The following is a 14009-nucleotide window of genomic DNA, read 5'->3' as shown; positions in this document are numbered from 1 at the left end:
GAGGTGGCATTGCCTCTGGTGGGGCAGGGGTGGAGGGAGGAGAACCAGCAGGCGCCATTTCCCTCTACCCCTCAGCATTGGCCTACAGATACCTGCTGAGGGCAGCTAACCGGAACACTGGCTGTTTAGCCTGTTTGCTCCAAATCCCATGGCCCTGAGCTCTGGCACAACTGGCCTTCTGAGTCAAACCTGCATCAGTCCCAGCCTAGAGAGTCCCTTTCCCAGAGGACCGGTGCAGGTCTGTGCCACAGCAGGACCCAGAAGTTTGGAATTTTAAAAAGCAGCAGGCCCGGCTAGGGTAGAACCCAAGGTGTGCTGTGCTGCTCCAAGTAGACAAACAACCCAGAGACAGTGTGAAATCAGCAATGTGAAAAACGCCTGTGATGCACCAGGGGAAATTGTTTGCTCTCAGAGAAACTGCTTCCCTGAGAGCAGCAAGCACAGACTCTCCTCTCCAGAGACAAAGGAGGGGGTTGTACCATTCCCCTCCTCTGCCCTTCAGCATAAACCAACCTCAGTAAACAACACAGAGCCCACACTAGCTGCCTAACCCACTTACACCAAGTCCAACCCCGTGCACTCTGCTGATACTGCTTTACTCAAGCAAATGTGCCATAGGACCAGTACAGAGGCTCCTCCTCCAGAAGACCAGCATAAAACCCTGCATGCACCACATCTACTGACCACAGAGTTCTGCATAGCTTCAATTCCAGTGGAAATAATATCAGGTCTCTTTTCGCAAACAGACCCGAGCACATTCACCACACTCTGGCCAAGGTCCAAAACACTCCCCACAGCAGGCAAGAAGAAACTCTGCAGAAGACTGAGCTGAGGGATACAGCAGCCATAACACAGCAGCAGAATGCACCAGAGACACTTCCTCAAGCACCACGCTCTGAACATTATATGATCTCTTCTTCATAAAGCCATTACTCTTAGGAGCAAGAAACATAACTGGCTTTCCTTACACAGAGAAGAAGACAGAAACCTACACAAAATGCCAAGATGGAAGAATTCATCCCAAAAGAAAGAACAAGAAAAGGTCATGGCCAGGGATCTAATTGAAACAGATATAAATAATATGCCTGGTTCAGAATTTAAAGGAGTAATCACAAGGATACTAGCTGGGCTTGAGAAAAGTAGAGATGATATCAGGGAAACCCTTACCACAGAGATAAAAGAGCTGAAAACTAATCAGCCAGAAACGAAAAATGCAATAACTAAGATTCAAGACTGACTAAATGTAATGACCACAAGGATGGAAGAAGCAAAGGAACAAATAAGTGATATAGAACATAGAATTATGGAAAATAATGAGATGCACTAAGTAGAGAGAAAAAGGGGCATCCAGGTGGCTCAGTTGGTTAAGTGTCTGACTCTTGATTTCAACTCAGTTCAGTTCAGCTTGATCTCTCATAATTCATGGGATCGGGCCCTACATCAGGCTCCCTGCCAATAGCACAGAGTCTGCTTGGGATTCTCTCTATCCCTCTCTCTCTCTCTGCCCCTCTCCTGCTCATGTTTTCTCTCTCTCTCTCTCTCTCTCTCTCTCTCTCTCTCTCTCTCTCTCAAAATAAATAAACTTAAAAAAATTTTTTTAATGTTTATTTATTCTTGAGGGAGAAAGAAACAGAGTATGAGTGGGGGAGGGGCAGAGAGAGAGGGAGACAGAATCTGAAGCAAGCTCCAGGCTCTGAGCGGTCAGCACAGACCCCGATGCAGGGCTCAAATTCACAAACTGTGAGATCATGACCTGAGCCAAAGTTGGAGGCTTAACTGACTGAGCCACCCAGGTGCTCCAATAAACTTTTAAAAGAGAGAGAGAAGGGGTGCCTGGGTGGCTCAGTTGGTTAAGTGTCCAACTTTAGCTCAGGTCATGATCTTGTGGTTTGTGAGTTCAAGCCCTGTGTTGGGCTCTGTGCTGACAGCTCAGGGCCTGGAGCCTACCTCGGATTCTGTGTCTCCCTTTCTCTTTGCCCTTCCCCTGCTTGCTCTCTCTCTCTCAAAAATAAATAAACATTAAAAAAGTGAAATAGAGAGAAAAAAATGTTAGATCAAGAAAGTAGACTTGGGGAACTCAGTGACTCCATCAAATACAATAATATTTTAATGTAGGAGTCCAAGAGGAAGAAGAGAGAGATAAGGGGGCAGAAGGTTTATTTGAGGAAATTATAGCTGAAAACTTCCCTAATCTTGGGAAGAAAACAGACATCTAAATCCAGGAGGTGCAGAGAACCCCCATCAAAATCAACAAAAGCAGGCCAACATTAAGGCATAGTTAAATTTGCAAAATATAGAGATTAAAAAAAAAAAATCCTAAAAGCAGCAAGACAAAAGAAGTTCCTAACTTACAAGGGCAGACCAATAAGGTTAGCAGCAAATCTTTCCACAGAAACCTGCCAAACCAGAAAGGAGAGGCATGATATATATATATTCAATGTGTTGAATGGGAAGAATCTGTGGTCAGGAATACTCTATCCAGCAAGGCTGTCATTCAGAATAGGAGGAGAGATAAAGAGCTTCCCAGACAAACAAAAACTAAAGGAATTTGTGACCACTGAACCAGCCCTGCAAGAAATATGAAATGAGACTCTTTGAGTGTGAAAGGAAGACCAAAAATGACAAAGACTACAAAGGGACAGTGAAAACCTCTAGGAACAACAAAACAAGTAACAAAACGGTACTAAATATATTCGTCAATAATCGCTCTGAATGTAAATGGACGAAATGCTCTAATCAGAAGGCACAGGGAATCAGAATGGATCAAAAAACAAGACCCATCTACATGCTGCCTACCAGACTCATTATAGACCTAAAGCCACCTGCAGATTGAAAGTAAGGGGATGGAGAAAAATTTATCATTCAAAAGGATGTCAAAAGAAAGCCAGAATAGCAATACTTATATCAGACAAACTAGATTTTATTTTTTTTAAATTAATTTATTTATTTTGAGAAAAAGCACAAGTCAGGGAGGGGCAGAGAGAGAGAGAGGGAGAGAGAGAGAATCAAAAGCAGGCTCCACACTACCAGCTCAGAGCCCGATGTGGGGCTTGAACCCATGAACTGTGAGATCATGACCTGAGCTGAAGTCAGATGCTTAACTGATTGAACTACCCAGGCACCAAGACAAACTAGATTTTAAATTTTTTTTAATGTTTATTTATTTTTGAGAGAGACAGAGACAGAGACAGAACACAAGCAGGGGAGGGGCAGAGAGAGAGGGAGACATAGAATCCGAAGCAGGCTCCAGGCTCTAAGCTGTCAGCACAGAGTCTGATGCGGCGCTCAAACTCACAAACCGTGAGATCATGACCTGAGCCGAAGTCGGTCGCCTAACCGACTGAGCCACCCAGGCGCCCCAAGACAAACTAGATTTTAAACCAAAGACTGTGACAAGAGATGAAGAAGGGCACCATATCATAATAAAGGGGACTATCCAACAAGAAGATCTAACAATTGTAAATATTTGTGTCCCCAAATTAAGAGAACCCAAATATATAAAACAGTTGATAACAAACATAAGGGAACTCATTGGTAATAATGCAATAATAGTAGAGGACTTTAACACTCTGCTTACAACAATAGACAGATCATCTAAGCAAAAAATCAACAAGGAAACAATGCTTTTGAATGATACACTGGAACAGATGGACTTAACAGATATATTCAGATCATTTCATCCTAAAGAAGCAGAATACACATTCTTTTCAAGTGCACATGGGATATTCTCTAGAAGAGATCACATACTAAGTCACAAAAATCAGGCCTCAACAAGTACAAAAAGATTGACATCACACAATGCATATTTTCTGACCACAACACTTTGAAGCTTGAAGTCAACCACAAGAAAAAAATTTGGAAAGACCACAAATACGTGGAAGTTAAAGAACACCCTACCAAAGAATGAATGAGTCAACCAGGAAATTAAAGAAGAAATTTTAAAAATATATAGAAATGGGGCACCTGGGTGGCTCAGTTGGTTAAGCGTCCAACTTCAACTCAGGTCATGATCTCACAGTCCATGAGTTCGAGCCCCGCATCGGGCTCTGTGCTGACAGCTCAGAGCCTGGAGCCTGCTTCAGATTCTGTGTCTCCCTCCCTCTCTGCCCCTCCCTTGCTTATGCTCTGTGTCTCTCTGTCTCAAAAATAAATAAAAACATTAAAAATTGTAAAAACTATATATATGGAAACAAATGAAAATGAAAACACAATGGTCCAAAACCTTTGGGATGCAGCAAAAGTGGTCCTAAGAGGGAATTATATGGCAATACAGGCTTACCTCAAGAAGCAAGAAAAAAATCTCTAACAACCTAACCTTACACCTAAAGGATCTAGAAAAAGAAAAATAAATGAAGCCTAAAGCCAGCAGAAGTAGGGAAATAATAAAGATTAGAGCAGAAAGAAATGATATAGAAACAAACAAAAGAAGTAGAACAGATCAATGAAACCAGGAGCTGGTTTTTTGGAAAAAAAAAGAAATTGATAAACCCTTAGCCCAATTTATCAAAAAGAAAAGAGAAAGAACACAAATAAATAAAACCACAAATGAGAGAGGAGAAATAATAACCAATATCACAGAAATACAATTATAACAAAATATTATGAAAAACTATATGCCAAAAAAATTGGACAATTTGGAAGAAATGGTTAAATTCCTAGAAACACATAAACAGTCAAAACTAAAACAGGGAGAAATAGAAATCTTAAACAGACCGGTAACCAGCAAAGAATTTGATTCAGTAATCAAAATTCTCCCAAGAAACCAAAGTCCAGGGCCAGATGATTTCACAGGGGAATTCTACCAAACATTTAAAGGAGAGTTAATACCTATTCTCAAACTATTCCAAAAAATAAAAATGGAAGGAAAATGTCCAAATTCATTTTATGAAGCCACCATTATCGTGATTCCAAAACCAGACAAAGACTCCACTAAAAAAGAACTACAAGCCAATATCCCTGATGAACACAGATGCAAAAATTCTTAACTAAATATTATCAAATCAAATCCAACAGCACATTAAAAGAATTATTCACCATGATCAAGTGGGATTTACTCCTGGGTTGTAAGGGTGTTTCAATATTCACAAAACAATCAACGTGATACATGTTGTTCACATGATACACTTTGTTCCATATTAACAAAGGAAAGGATAAGAACCATATGATCCTCTCAATACATGCAGAAAGAAAAAAAAATTGACAAAGTACAACATCCATTCATGATAAAAATCCTCAACAAAGTAGGGATAGAGGGAACAAACCTCAACATCATAAAGACCACATACAAAAAACCCACAGCTAATATCATCCTCAATGGGGAAAAACTGAGAGCTTCTCCTCTAAGGTCAGGGATAAAACAGAGATGTCCTCTCACCACTGTTATTTAACATAGTACTGGAAGTCCTAGGCTCAGCAATCAAACAAAAGAAATAGAATACATCCAAATTGGCAAGGAAGAAGTCAAACTTTGACTATTTGCAGACAGCATGATACTGTAAACAGAGAAGCCAAAAGATTACCAAAAAATTGTTAAAACTAATTCATGTAATACATGAATTCAGTAAAATCACAGGATACAAAATCTATGTACAGAAATCTGTTGTATTTCTATACATCAAAATGAAGCCAGCAGAAGGAGAAATCAAGGAACTGATCGCATTTACAACTGACCTGGCACCATATGATACCTAGGAATAAACCTAACCAAAGAGGAAAAAGATCTGCACTGAGAACTAGAAAACACTTACAAAAGAAATTGAAGAGGACACAAAGAAATGAAAAAAACATTCCGTGTTCATGGATTGAATAAACAAATATTGTTAAAATGTCTACACTATCCCAAGCAATCTACTCATTAAATGCAATCTTATCAAAATATCAACAGCATTTTTCACAGTTAGAACAAACAATCCTAAAATCTGTATGGAACCACACACAATCTCAAATACTGAAAGCTATCTTGAAAAAGAAAAGCAAAACTGAAGGCATCGTGATCCCGGACTTGAAGCTAGATTACAAAGCTGTAGTCATCAAGACAGTATGGTACTGGCACAAAAACAGACACATAGATCAATGGGACAGAATAGAAAACCCAGAAATGGACCCACAACTATATGGTCAAATAATCTTTGACAAAGCAGGGAAGAATATCTAATGGAAAAAAGTCTCTTCACCAAATGGTGTTGGGAAAATTGGACAGCAACATGCAGAAGAATGAAAACTGGATCACTTTCTTACATCACACACAAAAATAAATTCAAAACGGATTAAAGACCTGGGGTGCCTGGGTGGCTTAGTTGGTTAAGCACTTGGGTCTTGATCTCAGCTCAAGTCTGGATCTCAGGGTCATGAGTTCAGGCCCCATGTTGGGCTCCACACTGGGCATGGGGCCTACTTAAAAAAAAATGGACTAAAGACCTAAATGTGAGATAGGAAACCATCAAAATCCTAGAGGAGAACACAGGCAGCAACCTCTTTGACATTGGCCATAGCAACTTCTTACCAGATATAAGACATTTCCTCCTGATGAAGACATAGGGAAGGGTCTTGCCCTAGCCTGAGCAGGATGGGGAAGGGAGACAACCAAGACCACACAAGGGAGGCTCAAAGTAGCACCAAGGGGTGAGATGAACCCCTGCAGCACAAGAGGAAGAGAAGAGATACAGAATAGCCATGAGACCCAGGGAAGGACTTGCACAGAGGGCTGGTCAGAGAAGCTTGGCCCTGAAGATCCAACACCCACATGGACATGGTCTTGGGAGTGATGTGCAGCTGGGTCAGTGGTCTCTTCTCAGGAGGGACCTGACCTAAGTCAGGAACGCTGCTGTGACCTTAACAAACAGACTAATGTCTGCCGGAACCATAAAAGTAGGAGCCTAGAGGTCTTCACACATTGTACCTCGTCTCTGGGTCATGTGCCCTTCCCCAGCAAGTGGTCCCAGCTGTACAGTGACAGGTCTCATGGACACAGGGTATGCCCACACATGCAAAGTCTCACACCATTGCTGAAGTGACACAGACACTGTCCCGCATAGGGACCCACGAAGAGTCAAACTGCAGAAATCCCTTATCTTACTTTTGCTTACCTAAGTTGTAACAGTAACTCACTCTTTTCAGACTGCAGCAAATCTTTTATTACAGATAATCAAACCTTTCCACACTGTGTCTCAAACAGTAACAAATACAATTTCATGTCTTTCACAGAGCAGAGTGAACATTCATACATGGCCATACATGGCAGGCTTTACCTCTGGAAACTGTTGTTGAATGTTTAAAAAAAAATTTTTTTTAATGTCTATTTTTGACAGAGAGAGAGACAGAGCATGAGTGGGGGAGGGGCAGAGACAGAGGGAGACACAGAATCTGAAGCAGACTCCAGGCTCCGAGCTGTCAGCACAGAGCCTGACGCAGGGCTCGAACTCATGGACCGTGTGATCATGACCTGAGCTGAGGCGCCCCTGTTGTTCAATATTTTAAAATAAAGTGGACTTGTGGATTTATTCTTTTCTAGTATTGTAAACATATGCTGTTTGAGGGGCGCCCGGGAGGCTCAGTCGGTTGAGCGACTGACTTCAGTTCAGGTCATGACCTCACAATTTGTGAGTTCGAGCCCCACGTCAGGTTCTGTGCTGACAGCTCAGAGCATGGAGCCTGCTTTGGATTCTGTGTCTCCCTTTCCTCCTCGTGCTCTGTCTCTCTCTCTCAAAAATAAATAAACGTTTTAAAAAAAATTTTAATATGCTGTTTGATGTTATCTGAGTTTAATTTAAAACATTTCTTGTTGCAAACCAAACAAAATGTAAAGCTTCTGAGGCGAGCATCTCTGTAAGGGAAAAAAGAAGTCTTGTTATGAAACTATTCTCAAGCAAGACCCCACTTAAAATCTGCCAGCATGAACTTAAGAACTTTGGTCCACTGTTTGTCAGGGCTAAACTGGGTTTCAACGGAATGGGAGCCACACTGCTTCCTAGGTCTTCAATCTTGCCTTCCTGTGAGGAAGACAAAAATGTGTCTCACCCTTTCTCAACCTCTCCTTTCATCTTTCTCAACATCTCCATCATCACGTGGTCTAATTTGTCCCAGGATAGTACAATGGCAACTGCTTAGACCCGTCTGTCAGAGACTCCAGGTGGGAATGGTTTCTACAGGGAACAAGTTGATACCTCTGAAATTTCAGACCCATCTTACTGGCCAGGGTGCACAGCAGCAACGCTTTCCAGCCCCAAGTGCATTAACTTCATTCCATGGCACAGGGACACTGGGCAGGCGACCCAGTTTGAAGGTTCTGATTGTACCATATTGTCCTCTGTGCCAGACATGAAAGGTTGCACTGAAGAAACTGGTTTTCTTCAGCTGGCCCAGCTGCATCTGGGCATAGGGCATTTGGCTGTCTACATTCTTCAGCTCATCATCCAGTTCTGGCTGTTGTTGTTTATGTTCTCTGTATCCCCTATGGTACTGAGCTTCCTCTGGATCCAGTCTTAGCCTCAGCTTGGGCATTCTCAAGCTTTCCTACCAGTCTATCTCATTTAGCTCTGTCTGTAGCTGTTCAGTCGTCCTCATTCATTTGCTCAGAGATCTTCAACAGCATTTGCAGCTGTGACACTCATTTTCAGTGACATTGAGCTGAGTGTCAAGCTGGTCTAAAAGAGGATCTGTGCAACCCTCACAGATCTACATCCCTCTGGGTGATCTACATCTCTCTGGCCCGACCGGAGGTCAAAAAGGCCCCCAGTGCCCAGTCTCTGCCTAATGTTCTCCACGGTACCACCACCAGATGCCTCCCCAGCCAAAGCGAAGCTGTTGGCACCTACTGTAGACATCATTGTGGCTGGAAGGATGAATCTGAGAGACACCATCCTGGTGATGTCCAATAAATGACTCCTTTCCTGAGTTAGCCCCTTCCTCCAGGGTCTCTCCTGGTTTCACCTGGGCTGGGGCAAATAATGGAGCTGTGAGCTCCTGGATGGTGACGCGATCCAGTTTCAGGGATGCAGTGCGGACTCCCAAAGCTGGCCTGCATGGTGCTGCTGGGCGTCTTTAACCTCTCCATCCTCCAGGACTTGGAGCCACCACCCTGGTCAGTCTACCACAGGAGCCTCATGGTCTCCAGAACTGCTGCCATCCAGTCTTCAGTGACTTCCCCATCCACCGGACGACAGTAACTCACTTTTACTGAGCATTTATTATGCACCTGTTCGTGTTCTCAGTGCTTTACATGCATTGACCGATTCACTTAACCAACGTTCACCAGTACCTCAGTACCTTAGGAGCCAGATGCTGGGCAGGGGACTGGACACAGCTGTGACTACCGCAGTCACAGACTTTGTCCCATGGAGACTTGGATCTGGTGGGTAAGACAACCCTGAGAATGCCCATGTGGGGTATACATGCTCTTACAGACATGGACAAGGAGCTTCAGACAGGATTCTGCATACTAAAAGAACTCTCCCTGCCCTAAGCTCCCTTCACCTGTGCACCTCCTCCCAATATACTTGAAAGAGCTGCCTGCCTCCTCTTCCTTCCCTCCTCTCATCTCAATGGACTCGGACCTACTTTTACCCCCTTGCTGCACTGCAACAACTTGATTCAAGGTCACAGTGATCTCCATCTTTCCAAAGCCCCTACTGCAGACCCTGCCTTCCTGTCTCAATCCTTTTTATACAAGCTTCTCTGATGCCACCTTAATCCACCGTCATCCCAGCCAGTCCCCCTCCATCCCCCTTGCCAAGAGTTAGATGTGGGAGCACCTCACGGCTCTGGCTTGGGCCCCTTCCCTTTTCTGTCTCACCCTATTTCCATGTGACCTCACCCATGATTTTGAATACCTCTGTCTCCAGCCCTGACTTCCTCTCTGAGCTCCGAACTTAACTATCCAACTGTCTCCTCCACATAATGGGCGTCTCCATATGGCAAAGCAGAATTTTCATTTACACTCCCACAAAGAACGTGTTCTACCACATCTTTACACTCCACAGAAGGGATAATAAATTTGCTCCGTCCAAAAGCCAGTGAATTGTTCTTTTTTTTCCAAGTATAACAGTCTTTCTTTCTTTCTTTCTTTCTTTATTTATTTATTTATTTATTTTTAAATAAGAGAGAACCTGACTAGCTTAATTGGGAGAGCATGCAACTCTTGATCTTGGAGTCATAAGTTCAAGCCCCATGTTGGGTGTAGAGATTACTCAAAAACAAAACCTTTAAAAAATAACAGAAAGAAAGAAAGAAAGAAAGAAAGAAAGAAAGAAAGAAAGAAAGAAAGAAAGAGAGAGAGAAGGAAGGAAGAGGAAGAAGGAAGAAGGGGACAGGGAGGAACGGAGGAAAGGAGGGCCCACCTCACAGCTAAATGCAATCTTTCTCCCCTGACCCCTAGCAGTGAGATACCCACCCCCCCATCCCCACCCAGGGCTCCTGTGGTCTTCCCCTAGGACCCTGTGGTGCCTCGCTCACATGAATGGCTCCTGACCCCCACACACAACCACTTCTGCCTCCCAGTCTACGTGGCACCAGCCTCGTCAATTTGTCCCCTGGCAGACACAGCCTTCTTTGATCCCCATAGGCACTCCTCTCCACTCCCCAAAAGACCTGTCCCCCATCAGAGGAAGGCCCTCTCCCCACGGTCATGGTAGACCACATTGCAGGGATGGCGGGAGATAGCTGAGCTGAGCTGGGCAGGCTGAAACTCAAAGCCCCCATCTGGCTGCAATGACAGATCCTGGCTGAAATCTACACCAGGCAGAGGGCCAAGGTAAGGAGGCATTGCTGGCTCAGGTGGAAGACGGTGTTTCCAAAACAATTTGGGATGCAAGGAGGATGATAAACACTGGGCCTGGTGAAATGCCTCTCCTGGGCTTGAGCCCCACCCACAAGGTCCACAAGGCTGACCGTGGCCAAGGACACCGATGGCCCAGGTACCGTCACAGAGAAGTGAGCCAGCTGAGTCACACAGGTGCCTGGGACAGGCTGGTAAACGCAGGCAAGTAAGGTGGGGTAACCAGTGGGCAGGGCAGGTGTGTGTGACATGCAGGTCCACCTGCACAGCAGACGTGGAGAGGGTGTGCACTGGCGTGGGACAACAGGAATGACAGGGGAGTGGTTGGGCACAGACAGGTCAGGATGTGACAGGCACACTGACACCACTACTGGGCACTTCCCTGCCAAGTACCACATGTTTTAGGGTCACCATCCCTCTGGCCCGGGTGGGGGGGGTGGGGGGGCCTGAGGTCCTTGGAGAAGGAGAGCCTCCAAGGCTCTCCTTTGTAGGACAGGAAACGGTCAACCTGTGACACACACACCCAGGCTCAGGGAGGGGACCCCAGCAGTGTTCTCCGGGCCAGAGAAAAAAGAAAGGGAGAAGGCACCCTGCCACTCCAGTTGTGTCCTTCTTGGGTTCTCCAGGTTCCCCAGGACCCAGACACACCCTGGGCTCTCCAGGATCCAGGCACCTGATGTCTACTGCCTCAGAATGGTCCTGCCAGCCCAGGAGACGCGGCCACACAGAACTCCTCCCAGGATGGCTCTGTAGGGGCCTCCCCACCTCTACCAGGCATTACGGCCCCTCCCTTCTGAGCCCCCCACCCAGGCCCACTCCAAGCAGTCACCCAGTCCCCAGAGCACGCACCCCTCTCCCAGCCAGGGGCCTGCCACACCCACTCAGGGGGGCACAGAGACGCGATGCCCACACACAACACGCAGGGCCAGTTCCTCCAGAGCGGCACTGGGTGGAAGGTCACCAGCAAACCTGTGTGCCTCCCCCAATCCCAGACAAGTCCTCAGATCCCAACCCACAGCCCTCCTGGAGCCCCCGCAGACTGAGACTACTCCCATCCCCCACAACTGCTGCAGCCCTCGCCCCTCCCAGGGAGCATCTGCTACCTGGAAGCAAGATGGCAATTAAGGTGGGAGAAGCCGGTGGTGAGCATAGCCCCACCCATCACTGCATCACCCCGTTACCGCCACAGGCTGGCCCGCTGTCCCCAAGTCATTCCTTGGGCCATGTTGCTCTCCGGAGTTCTGCTTTTGTGAGTTTCCATGCCCAACCCCTCCCAGGTCCCATAAACACTGCCCCAACTGCCCACCCCTTCCAGACCCTCCAGAGCAAGCCTCCAGAAGTCACTCAAGTTCACCTGCAGCTCAGCATGCTCTCATCTTTGTTTCCTGACCAGGGGTTAGAAGTACTGACTGGGAGGAGTCAGCACCATCCCCTTCCTCCTAGGACCATGAAAGCACCCCATGCCCACGACCCACTCCCAGAACCCTCCAAGGGCCCACCTTCCAGACACTCACTCTCTCTCTCTCTCTCTCTCTCTCTCTCACACACACACACACACACACACACACACACACACAGCAGTGGACCTGGTACTCAAAGGCATGGGTACTGAACCGAGACCCTAGCACAAAGGCACAGATGGGAATGAGCTACCTGGGACACACCTGCACACATGTTATGTGCAGTGTGTATAGTATTTGTGTAAACCCTATTCTTGGACATTTATCTCCCGCCTGTGGCTCCTTCATTGGGCAACTAAGGCGGAACTTGGGACTTGCAAACCAATGGGGTTGTGGGGTCTTCAGCTGAGACCCTAAAGGCCAGGGCAGGGTCTGGCTTGGGCACTGTGGAGACAAAAGTGAACAATGCAGACAGATCCTAGCCTAGAGAGCTCACCAATCTAGGGAGGAGACAAACCTGAACACAATACATAAAAGTACAGCTGTGATCAAAGGCATAGTTAGTGTCACTAGGTGCCAATATCAGGGGAGATATCCTAGCGGCAGGTGGGTTTGGCCCCCAGTGTTGGAGGGTCATGGGCAATCTACCGGGCTCAAAGTCTGGCTCTCACACTGCTTCTTCAGTCTCAACAACCATCAGATCAGTGTAACTCCTGAAAATGGACTGGAAGATGCTGCTTTTGGAAAATGAGCTGGCAGAGCAGGGCCCCCAAATTCTATGTGTTCAGTGAAGTGTAATAACTGGAAGCCTGATGTATTCCTGTGGCTGAGATCTGAAGGATTTAACAAGGAAGTAAAGCCCTGAGCAGGGAGTGGATCCAGGCAAAGGAAGTGCATGTGCAAAGGCCCTGTGGTAAGAGGGATAGTGGCGGTCACCAGTCCTGACAGAGGCAATACAGAGCCCTGAAGCCCAAAGAAAAAGGGCAAAGTGTGGCCAGAGATGAGGCCACTGCCCCCCAGGGTCATGAGACAAAGTACGACACATGAACTCGAAGTGAGGCTCCACACTGTGATGACTCAATCCAGCTGAATAAGGGAAGTATGGTAACCAGGCTGGAGCAGGTGTGGAAGGCAATGCTGACCTCCCTGGCTGGAAGCTCAGGAGCCACCTCCACAGCACAAAGGAAGAGAAAAGATAAGAGCTGAGTTTGCAAAAAGGAGAAACCAACGGCAAAGCAGCTTTGACATCAGAAGCAATAAAGAGGGCAATGAGAAGAAAGCTTTGTAAAACTGGCTAGAAAGCAAAGCAGCCCAGCTCAAGAGAAAGAGAAAGCCAGAAACAGCCTCTCACTCCTGAAATGCCATCTCTCTTGTCCCGTTGGGATCACCTCCTCCAAGAAGCCACCCTTATCCTGTTGAAGTCCCCTTCTCAGAAAACACACACTTCCCCCATCTCAGACAACTTCTGCATTTAAATAAACACTTAGTTAACAAACACTAAACTTCCCATGTATTTGCTTCCTCAGCCCACCAGGGGGCCTCCCAGCGCCAGGCCTCAGCCCAGCTGGTCCCTAATGGCAGCCACTTCCTCTCCTATGAATCCCAAGAGGCAATCCGGGCAACCTTCTGGTTCCTACACAGTTTCCCCTGCTGATGATCCTACAAGCAAAAAGACCCACATCTAAGAGGAGGGAAGGCAGGGCAAGAACAGTTGCCAAGAGGAAGTGGTTCAGGCACAAACGGACTTAAATTGGAATATTCCATTGATAGGGCGCCTGGGTGGCTCGGCTGGATAAGAGTCAGACTCTTGATTTCAGCTCATGTCATGATCTCACCGC

The 14009-nt window shown here is 46.2% G+C and overlaps 1 pseudogene; it reads right to left on the bottom strand.

Annotated features, from left to right (window-relative positions):
* Positions 1 to 7474: 7474 nt before the first annotated feature.
* LOC106975785 (beclin-1-like) lies at positions 7475 to 10029 on the bottom strand (annotated as a pseudogene).
* Positions 10030 to 14009: the final 3980 nt, after the last annotated feature.

This window comes from Acinonyx jubatus, chromosome E2 (genome assembly GCF_027475565.1).
Source record: "Acinonyx jubatus isolate Ajub_Pintada_27869175 chromosome E2, VMU_Ajub_asm_v1.0, whole genome shotgun sequence".
Lineage (NCBI taxonomy): Eukaryota > Metazoa > Chordata > Mammalia > Carnivora > Felidae > Acinonyx > Acinonyx jubatus.
Note: the sequence above shows the minus strand (reverse complement) of the source record. Positions and strands in the feature narration are given on the sequence as shown.